A 12610-nucleotide genomic window follows, 5' to 3' on the forward strand; every position below is an offset into this window, starting at 1 on the left:
TTTACTTTATTTATTCGTTAATAGGGTAAATGTTTTTTCGGTCACGTTTTTATATTCATTTTTTTTTTTCGTCAAAGAACAATTCTTAATAGTTATTCCAATAATGTTAAAATGTTTGTTCAAATTTTCAGCTTTTTCATAGAATCTTGATAAGTATTATTTTTAATAAAAAATACTACGATAATTACTACGTTCTAAGTTGATTATGATTTTTTTTTATTGCGACAACTAATATTAGCTATAGAATTTTTTTTCAAAAAGTCCTATTGGCCCTACAGTATTTTCTAACAAAAACAAAAATGACAAAATTTTGATAACTATAAACATTTTTTAACTGTTGTGTTTTAATTTAATGGTTGTCATCTGACTTTTTTTTGTTCAAAATTCTTACATGATCATTCTGTATATATATATATATATATATATATATATATATATATATATATATATATATATATATATATATATATATATATATCGGACTTTATGACGAAGTCGTCTCCCTTATTGTTTATTAGTTTACGAGAAATAGCTAGGATGGAATTATTTTGCTTTATTCCCAATTTCGAAAATTTTTGAACCGTTGGTTATGTTATGTACCTCAGAATGTTTTTCTATTATATTGAAACCTAAGTTGAGTAAAAAGTTGCGCAGAAAACATAAGTAGTAAAAGAATTTGTATCCCGTTTTCAAGTGCCATTTTGCAGCGGACAAAACAAGTGCAACTTTTGGTTTGTTTCATTTTCTTAAGTCTGGTCCGTGTCAACGTCACGGTAGTTTTTTAATAATTAAAGGAAGTTTCCAGAAGCTTCCAGAAGAAGCATCTGGAAGCATCCAGTAACATTCAGAAGTTTCCAGAAGCATCGAAAAGAAGCATCTAGAATCTTCCAGAACAGGTTCATTTTACTATATAAGAGACATGTAATTCAGTCAGTACATGGAAGTCAATCAGTCAGTATTATCAAGACAGTTTATCGAAGTGAGTTTTATCAAAGTGTTTTATCGAAGAACATCATTACAAGAAGTGAAACACAACAAGTGTTTCATTACATCAATACAGTCCCCATCTAACCAAGACGTGTTCCACAGAGCATTATTGTATCATCACAAGGTAAATGTAACACGGTAAGCCTTGAGAAGCGTGATTATTTATTTTTATGACTTCAAGTGCAAAAATGGCTCCCGACAGTCTTGGATTGGAACTAAGAAAGAAAATTATTGGCGATTACGTAAGTGGAATGTCACAAAAAAGTATTTGTGATAAATATCGCGTGAAAAAATGGACCGTATCAAGACTATGTTCCAAATATCGTTCTACGGGGAAGTTGGCAGCAGATAACAAAGGTGGAAGACCGCGTTCCACCACTTCTAGAGAGAATTCTATGATCGTCAGATCCGTCAAGAAGGATCCCTGGATATCAACAGTCGAGATACAAAAGCAATTAGAGCTGCCTGTATCTGACCGAACAATCAGACAACGTGCTGTTGAAGCCGGATTGTTTTCTCGACGCCCTGCGAAGAAACCGCCGATTTCACTGAAAAACCAGACGAAAGACTCCTGTTTGCTACATCTCTTATTGACTGGAATGTGCAGAAATGGCGAATTGTCCTGTTCAGTGATGAATCGAAGTTCAACATCATTGGGGGCGATGGCTTTTGCCGTGTACGTCGACCGGCCGGAAAACGCCTCGATTTACGTTACTGCCATAAGACCGTGAAGCATGGTGGAGGCAATGTAATGGTCTGGGGGTGTTTTTCTGCTAACGGTCTAGGGCCAATACATCGAAACGATGGAATAATGGACCGTTTCATGTTTAAAAATATCCTGAAAGATGTTATCTTACCTCATACTGAATGGAATATGCCAATAAAATGGGTTTTTCAGCAAGACAACGATCCGAAACACACTGCAAAAGTAGTCAAGCAGTGGTTTCAAGACAACCACCTATCGGTGATGGATTGGCCGCCTCAATCTCTAGATCCCAACCCTATCGAGAACCTGTGGAAGATCGTCAACCGCAGAATTAATCGTGAAGGTGTTTGTAATAAGAATCAACTGTTTGAACAAATCCAAAAGGCCTGGGCAGCGATTCCACAAAGTTTCATTGATCGCCTGATCGAATCTATGCCTCGAAGATGCAAGGCTGTGATGGACAAAAAAGGATTCGCCACAAAATATTGATAGCAAAATACAGCTTGGTCAACATTTTGTCGAGTTGCACTTGTTTTGTCCAGAAGGAAATCAACTTTTTTTAATACTTTTGATTAATTTATTAATTTTTGTGTAATAATTAACTTTGTGATGAATAAATCTTGAATAACTTTGTCTCTAAACAGTTACATAGTTATTTCTCTAAATTGAAAAAAATGCAGCACTTTTATATAAAGAAACTAAATTAACATTATTTGGTTGCACTCGTTTTGTCCGATACTGTATATATTTATATATTAGGGTGCCAATGAAAACAACTTTTTTTTTAAAAAGTTCTCTAGAGCAAAGAAATAATTTCTTTAAAAAATATCCGGCCAAAGCTTCGGCAGTGTGACTTCGGTCGAAGCTTCGGCAAAACTTTCGTCTCACCCCTAGAGCTCTAGGGGTGGGACGAAAGAAGTATAACAGTTACAATTTAGTAATTACAAATAAGGGAAGTTATTTTTATTATACTTATTAGTTTATTGCGTTTAAATTAATTATCTATTGTTAGAAATCAGGGAAATTATAATTTAAAAACGTAATCTATTCTCCATGCTCAAGCAACGGTTCGTTTCTTTTGGCTTCAAATATGTTTCCCGTCGTGCTGAACAGAGGTTCACTTTTAACGGATGAAGGAGGTGCGCACAAAATTTTCATGGAGAACCTTGCCAAATCCCACTTGTTAATGTCATTATCAGACAGGGGTAATAGTAAGCACCCCACCACTTATAAGAGCATTCATTTTTAGTTATGTTGATAAGTAGAAGTTGACTTCGTCCATGTTGAAACAAACATGAACAAAAGTATGAATCAATTTAAACTTTAAACTAATATTTAATAATAAACTTTAATCAAGTAAGGAAAAAAGAATATTTTTATTCAACTTATAAAGAATAAACATTTATAGTTGATAAATAATTATATGGTGCATGGAAAATTAAAAATATTAAATGCAACCAGACCCGTAACTCAGGAAGACACGGCCTGCCTATGTATAGTTTGCACCTGCTTGCAGTAGTCTTTCCATAATATAAATATAATATTATTTTGCCGACGAGCAATCCTGGTGTGCAAATAAGGCTGTAAACAATTTCTAGTAACAGGCTGAATGCAACAGACAAAATAAACAATAAAAAGCTTGAAAATTAACATCAGTTTTTAATTATATTTGCAATAAATAAAGCAATAATTTTATTTAAATATTTTTTTTCGTACAAATTTCCTTTTCGAGTTTTTCCTCTTGAGTTTTTACTATGATACTTTTTTCCTCCTCCATCAGTGTTTTCACATTTCTGTGAAGCATTTTCATTTGTAGCCATTTGGTCAAAGAAGCTCTTTATGTCTATGCATATTAGTTTTCTTTTTTGATTTGACCATCACGATCAATGTCTTTAACGGAGTCAACATCTTTTGCTTGTTGTAAATGATACTCTGAATGAAAGCGGTAGTACTCTTAACATCGAATTTCCTCATATTATAATCTATTTCTTTAATAAATTTAATTTGAAATGGGGGTTTGACCATCGTTGCAATTTTCAGACGAACTTTATTTTTGTATTTATGAAAATGACTTATAAATTAGTTTTAAGTTAATCAACATTCCAGTTGCCTTGTCCCAAACATAGTCGAGAAACGGTATGACCTCTGATGTGTCTGCACTCATACCTTTCGTATCTCTTTCAAAGTGTTTTAGTATGCATACAATTAGTTCAGCATGTTGCAGTTGATTTTCTGTACGTTATCTGATTCTGTAGTTATAAAATCATTAATTATTCATGTTTTTGAGTGGTGATAAGAAATAATTTTTCTAGCGTACGTTTCAAGCGCTAAAAACCTAAATACAAATTAAACTGAATATAGATTTCAGTAAATACAACAACGAAATATAATTAAACATAGAATTTAGATGAAATATAAAAAAACATTCATTGATTTTGATAAGCAGGCAAAAAAAAAATGACAATATAGTTTGCGGCACGTCGCAATGGTACTATGTATGCCGCGATATACATACATACATACATATATATATATATATATATATATATATATATATATATATATATATATATATATATATATATATATATATATATATATATATATATATATATATGTAAATTATGTTAGTGTATTTTACAAATAGAGTGCTCAATGTTCTTAAAGAACAGAGCAATAATTAATTAGTAAAAAACACTTATCTAACTTTTATCTTCGACTTGGAGTTTCACCATTGCTGGATCATCAGGAAGAGTTATATATATATATATGTATATATATATGTATATATATATGTACATATATGTATATATATACATATATGTATATATATGTACATATATGTATATATATACATATATATATATATGTATATATATATGTATATATATATATATATATATATATATATATATATATATATATATATATATATATATATATATATATATATATGTATATATATATGTATATATATATATATACATATATATATTTATATATATATATATATATAGAGAAAAAAAAAATCGGTTTCTAGGTTATCTGTACAATACGTAGCCTATACTTAACAATTCGATTGCACGACTTTTACCCATTTTACCTTTAAACTTTATACTATTTTGTTAGCAAATTAAATGGAACATTACGATCTTTAAGCCCCTTATCCAAATTAAATTTTAAAAAATAAATAAATTTGGTTTACACAATAAAGAAAAATTCAAAATCAATTAAGTGGTTCTCACAATACTTAAAAATCACATTTTTTTGTTTAACTTTTTTTTTAATTTTAATTCACCTTTTCAAGGCCGAGAAGGCCACTACAGACGAAGAGGCTACTTTTTTGCGGTTAAAACCTTCTCTCAACTCTATAACTCTGACACACAAACCTTGACGAACTAGGCCGCTGTGCGGAGAAACGAGTTGAGCGCGGTACTACCATGGACAATAATTAGTCATGTAACCTTTATCGTAAACGTAAACTAAAAAGGTTACTTTTTAATGAACGTTTTTGAAGACATTTACACGATTGAATTTGGGAAAATCTTTTAATCTTAAAACCGAAAATAAACTGATCTAAAAAAAATCATGCAGATTTTGTAAGCTGCGTACGAAAGTAAATAAAAACAAAAACAAAAAAAAAGCTTAACTGAATATTGTGTATAAAACAGTTAATAATTAAACGAATTGTAACTTATTTTCGGATGAGATGTGACAAAAAGAAACTCACAGACTTTGATGTGATTGTCACACCTAAGTATTTTTGGTAAGTTCTTGTTAAATACAAGTATTTCACCATCATTAAATATTAAATATATGTCATCAATATAATTTATATTGGTTTATATTATAGAAAGTGAAAAATTAAAACTAAGAAAGCTTTTTTTTTTTTTAATGATTTAAAAAATATTAGGAGTTTAAAATTTAATTGTCTATTTGAGATCTGCTGTTTTAATCATTCTTTAACAGCAGATTTGGTAACCATGGGCAAGCATTCTTTTTGGTGCGTTTTCTTTATTTTCTTTAATTCGGTTTCATGCAAATTCTGAGAGAATATTGCGTTATTGGTGCTGGGCCATCTGGTAAATTCTTGATTGTTTTTTATCATATAAAAATGCATGCATATACAAATATGTCTTCAACATATTTTTGTATTTATAAAAAATTAAAAAAGTGTATATAATTATTGTATAATTTAACTATAAAAGAAGAGACCACCCCGTCTAATTTTTGGCGTGAATTTTTAAAATTTTAAGCAGTGGGTGTTTATCAATGAAATAGTTTTAACAAAATTAAAATTATGAGTATAAGTTCTAATTTAGCTAAAGTAGTTGAGACAAATTTTCTGCTCTGTTACCAAGAGTTGCACTTTGAATTTGAGTCAGTCAATGCTCTCATGGATTCCAAATGTTTTCATGTGAGTTAAATTTGTACTTGTTTCAGAGAATTTGTGAAATGCAAATTGATTACACACTTTTTTCATAGGAGAAAATCATTTTAATATTTATAATGATTTAGGTTCTTTAGCATTAGAAAGATATTTCTCTAAGATCACCAGATTTGCAACACAGACACCACACAATTACTAGAGACCATCTTGACTTCAGATCTCTGTTTATCTAGGACTTTAAACTTAGTGCAAATCACACCCATCACCAAACATCTACCATAAATCTCTCATGAAAGAGATGAAGATTTAAATTACTGAAACTTTGTCTCAGAACAGTGTGGTGATCTAACCATTAGCAAATTTGTTCCTGAGATTTAGCCACATTTCTCCCTGGACAAAATATTTCTAGTTTTTGAAGATATTTAAACATTGCTTCATCAGAAAAGGTTCACCTTGTATTTAGACTGTTCAGTGATGAATCGAAGTTCAACATCATTGGGGGCGATGGCTTTTGCCGTGTACGTCGACCGGCCGGAAAACGCCTCGATTTACGTTACTGCCATAAGACCGTGAAGCATGGTGGAGGCAATGTAATGGTCTGGGGGTGTTTTTCTGCTAACGGTCTAGGGCCAATACATCGAAACGATGGAATAATGGACCGTTTCATGTTTAAAAATATCCTGAAAGATGTTATCTTACCTCATACTGAATGGAATATGCCAATAAAATGGGTTTTTCAGCAAGACAACGATCCGAAAACACACTGCAAAAGTAGTCAAGCAGTGGTTTCAAGACAACCACCTATCGGTGATGGATTGGCCGCCTCAATCTCTAGATCCCAACCCTATCGAGAACCTGTGGAAGATCGTCAACCGCAGAATTAATCGTGAAGGTGTTTGTAATAAGAATCAACTGTTTGAACAAATCCAAAAGGCCTGGGCAGCGATTCCACAAAGTTTCATTGATCGCCTGATCGAATCTATGCCTCGAAGATGCAAGGCTGTGATGGACAAAAAAGGATTCGCCACAAAATATTGATAGCAAAATACAGCTTGGTCAACATTTTGTCGAGTTGCACTTGTTTTGTCCAGAAGGAAATCAACTTTTTTTAATACTTTTGATTAATTTATTAATTTTTGTGTAATAATGAACTTTGTGATGAATAAAACTTGAAGAACTTTGTCTCTAAACAGTTACATAGTTATTTCTCTAAATTGAAAAAATGCAGCACTTTTATATAAAGAAACTAAATTAACATTATTTGGTTGCACTCGTTTTGTCCGATACTGTATATATTTATATATTAGGGTGCCAATGAAAACAACTTTTTTTTTAAAAAGTTCTCTAGAGCAAAGAAATAATTTCTTTAAAAAATATCCGGCCAAAGCTTCGGCAGTGTGACTTCGGTCGAAGCTTCGGCAAAACTTTCGTCTCACCCCTAGAGCTCTAGGGGTGGGACGAAAGAAGTATAACAGTTACAATTTAGTAATTACAAATAAGGGAAGTTATTTTTATTATACTTATTAGTTTATTGCGTTTAAATTAATTATCTATTGTTAGAAATCAGGGAAATTATAATTTAAAAACGTAATCTATTCTCCATGCTCAAGCAACGGTTCGTTTCTTTTGGCTTCAAATATGTTTCCCGTCGTGCTGAACAGAGGTTCACTTTTAACGGATGAAGGAGGTGCGCACAAAATTTTCATGGAGAACCTTGCCAAATCCCACTTGTTAATGTCATTATCAGACAGGGGTAATAGTAAGCACCCCACCACTTATAAGAGCATTCATTTTTAGTTATGTTGATAAGTAGAAGTTGACTTCGTCCATGTTGAAACAAACATGAACAAAAGTATGAATCAATTTAAACTTTAAACTAATATTTAATAATAAACTTTAATCAAGTAAGGAAAAAAGAATATTTTTATTCAACTTATAAAGAATAAACATTTATAGTTGATAAATAATTATATGGTGCATGGAAAATTAAAAATATTAAATGCAACCAGACCCGTAACTCAGGAAGACACGGCCTGCCTATGTATAGTTTGCACCTGCTTGCAGTAGTCTTTCCATAATATAAATATAATATTATTTTGCCGACGAGCAATCCTGGTGTGCAAATAAGGCTGTAAACAATTTCTAGTAACAGGGCTGAATGCAACAGACAAAATAAACAATAAAAAGCTTGAAAATTAACATCAGTTTTTAATTATATTTGCAATAAATAAAGCAATAATTTTATTTAAATATTTTTTTTCGTACAAATTTCCTTTTCGAGTTTTTCCTCTTGAGTTTTTACTATGATACTTTTTTCCTCCTCCATCAGTGTTTTCACATTTCTGTGAAGCATTTTCATTTGTAGCCATTTGGTCAAAGAAGCTCTTTATGTCTATGCATATTAGTTTTCTTTTTTTGATTTGACCATCACGATCAATGTCTTTAACGGAGTCAACATCTTTTGCTTGTTGTAAATGATACTCTGAATGAAAGCGGTAGTACTCTTAACATCGAATTTCCTCATATTATAATCTATTTCTTTAATAAATTTAATTTGAAATGGGGTTTGACCATCGTTGCAATTTTCAGACGAACTTTATTTTTGTATTTATGAAAATGACTTATAAATTAGTTTTAAGTTAATCAACATTCCAGTTGCCTTGTCCCAAACATAGTCGAGAAACGGTATGACCTCTGATGTGTCTGCACTCATACCTTTCGTATCTCTTTCAAAGTGTTTTAGTATGCATACAATTAGTTCAGCATGTTGCAGTTGATTTTCTGTACGTTATCTGATTCTGTAGTTATAAAATCATTAATTATTCATGTTTTTGAGTGGTGATAAGAAATAATTTTTCTAGCGTACGTTTCAAGCGCTAAAAACCTAAATACAAATTAAACTGAATATAGATTTCAGTAAATACAACAACGAAATATAATTAAACATAGAATTTAGATGAAATATAAAAAAACATTCATTGATTTTGATAAGCAGGCAAAAAAAAAATGACAATATAGTTTGCGGCACGTCGCAATGGTACTATGTATGCCGCGATATACATACATACATACATATATATATATATATATATATATATATATATATATATATATATATATATATATATATATATATATATATATATATATATATATATATATATATGTAAATTATGTTAGTGTATTTTACAAATAGAGTGCTCAATGTTCTTAAAGAACAGAGCAATAATTAATTAGTAAAAAACACTTATCTAACTTTTATCTTCGACTTGGAGTTTCACCATTGCTGGATCATCAGGAAGAGTTATATATATATATATGTATATATATATGTATATATATATGTACATATATGTATATATATACATATATGTATATATATGTACATATATGTATATATATACATATATATATATATGTATATATATATGTATATATATATATATATATATATATATATATATATATATATATATATATATATATATATATATATATATATATGTATATATATATGTATATATATATATATACATATATATATTTATATATATATATATATATCGAGAAAAAAAAAATCGGTTTCTAGGTTATCTGTACAATACGTAGCCTATACTTAACAATTCGATTGCACGACTTTTACCCATTTTACCTTTAAACTTTATACTATTTTGTTAGCAAATTAAATGGAACATTACGATCTTTAAGCCACTTATCCAAATTAAATTTTAAAAAATAAATAAATTTGGTTTACACAATAAAGAAAAATTCAAAATCAATTAAGTGGTTCTCACAATACTTAAAAATCACATTTTTTTGTTTAACTTTTTTTTTAATTTTAATTCACCTTTTCAAGGCCGAGAAGGCCACTACAGACGAAGAGGCTACTTTTTTGCGGTTAAAACCTTCTCTCAACTCTATAACTCTGACACACAAACCTTGACGAACTAGGCCGCTGTGCGGAGAAACGAGTTGAGCGCGGTACTACCATGGACGTGGTGGGGATCAAACTAGGAACCTTTCGCTTATGAAGCGAGCGCTCTACCACTACACCACTATCGCATCATGGGTTATAGTTAATCTGGACAGTCTAAATTTATGCCTTATGAGGTAAGGTTGTAAACATAACCAACGATAATGCAAACTTTTTCAACATGGTTCAAAACTAATTTAAAAAATTTTAAAACTGAGTAACTGGTTTCAAAATACTTAAAAGTCACATTGGTTATAATTAACCTGAACTGCCTTTAGTTACACCTTAGGAGGAGGCCTATAAACATAACCGATGACAAAATTTTTCACACATGCTTGCTATCTTAAGTAGGTAGCCGTGAATCCTTAACTTTATGAGGTGCATAGTTTTTTAAAATAGAGAGTAACACCACTTTTGAAACTGCCATATGAAATGTAGAAAGAGGGCTTTGTAATTTTTTATTAAGAATGTATAAGTAGAGTCAAATTTAGTCTTGCAGAACTTTACACACTAAAAAAAAGTAGAAACAACCTTAAAGGTGTTTTGCGTATCCTTAATTTAGGGTTTATCACACATCCTAACCTATAAGGCATTACTAAGGTAGCAAATTAACTACATATAACAGTTTTTAGTATAATTTTTGACCTTAAAGGTTTAATTATCTACCGTAAAGGGATAGGATATATGATATACCTGAAGGTAGAAAGTACTTTTTTAATGTGTATCAGCAGAGTCATAGTTAAGTCTTCAGCAAAATTGGGTTCGTGTAAATGAAGCAAACCTGATTTAAAGACTATGCGCTGCTTTTGTTTGGAGGCTTTATCTTGAGCGTTAATGGGTGTACTCCAACAAGTGGCTCTTAAAATTTACTCTGTGTTTATTAAAATAAATGAAGAGATTGTTAATGGGATGAGAAGAGATTGTTAAGGGGTAAGGGGGGGGGGGGGGGTAAGAAAAGATTGTTGAGGAGGGGGGTAGCAAAGATGCGCCACTTAGTTTAGCTGGCAAAGTTTTCTGATTGCAGCGTTCTTCGATAAATAATGTAGCAAAATGACTTGTTGAATCGTTCTTTGGGCATTCCATTCATTTCTTTTTATAATCATTTAATTCTCTAAACTGAGTATTTTTTAAACAAATGCAACTTTAAACGAAGAATAAAGGTTGACAGGCGACTGCTTATACGTAATATTTCCGCGTCATCGGTGTTGTTTTCAAATCTTTTCAAGATCAGCAATTCGTTTTTCAAAAGACTAATAATATTAATAAAGTGTTTAGTTCAAAGTGAACTGCGCCATTTGTCATAAAATTAATCGGCTTCTTGAAGCTGCTGTTGCACTGAAAAATACAAGCGCAGCTTAGGCTGCATATTCTGTGACAGCCTCAGCCTTCAAATTGTTTATTCGCAATTTTTTTTTCTTTTTCTTCAAATTGCAGTTTCTTCCCCAATTAATTGATATTTCCTGGCTGCTTTATCTATCTTTTACAAACCTTTTTTTTTCTTTTAACACTGTGATTTACGATACGCTAACTTCTAAAACGATCACTGGGAAACTTATTCTAATAGATAAAAATGTTTTAAAAACTGATGCATTCATATACTACTTTTTTAGATAAATAAAATCTTTTTTGTATATTTTTATTCGATAGCTGTTTATTAAAAATAAATCCTGGTTTTATTGAACATCGGTCATAATATAAAACTAAACTGATAGCTTAGACTTAGCCCATAATGAATAATTAAAAGTTATGTGCAAACAGACGCCAAGAAATTTATAATCAAAATATAATCATTTTGATATTCAATCTCTCAGGATAAACTTTAAATTTCAAGACGGATACATCCTTGTTTTGAACCATTTTATTCAAATACAAAGATGAAATTTTCTCAAAAACGTTTCGCATATTCCTTGTAGTTTTTGCAGTAATGCTAGGTTGATCTGCTTACATTGCTTCATAAATTTCCATTCATCTTCAGATTAACAAAAAAAATAACCTCAAAATATGTTTCAACGCTGTTTCTATATCAATTTGGTTCACTTCTCGTAGGCAGTTTGACTTTACAACCCCAATTTTTGTTAAGCAATATGCCCAGCCGGCATTTGTTCCTAAAAAGACGTCTTTTGAACGTTCAAAAGACGTCTTTTTAGGAACAAATGTCGGCTTGGTGGTGTTGCAAGTTTTTTTAAAATGTTTGATTTAAATAATAGTTTTTATAAAATTTTGCAACTTGATTTAAAAATAGCAGTTTTTTTAAGACATTATATTAGTTATGTATTATATAATTTCTTAATAACTAGTTGATAATAAAAATACTGTCAATAACACTATTCAAGATTTTTTTTGCCTTTAATAAAGTACATTATAATAAAGCGCAGTATAATTTGAAACTAGCATTTTTTCTTAATTTAAATAATACAATGTATACTCATGCTAAAGAGAAAAGGTTTGATCTAACAGTGAAAAATACACAACAAATAAGGCATTTTTATATAAGCATTATGATAAAATAAGAAAATAAAATAATTAAAAAAAGGGATTAAAACGGCTCATTTAA

This window comes from Hydra vulgaris, chromosome 09 (genome assembly GCF_038396675.1).
Source record: "Hydra vulgaris chromosome 09, alternate assembly HydraT2T_AEP".
NCBI classification, from domain to species: Eukaryota; Metazoa; Cnidaria; class Hydrozoa; order Anthoathecata; family Hydridae; genus Hydra; species Hydra vulgaris.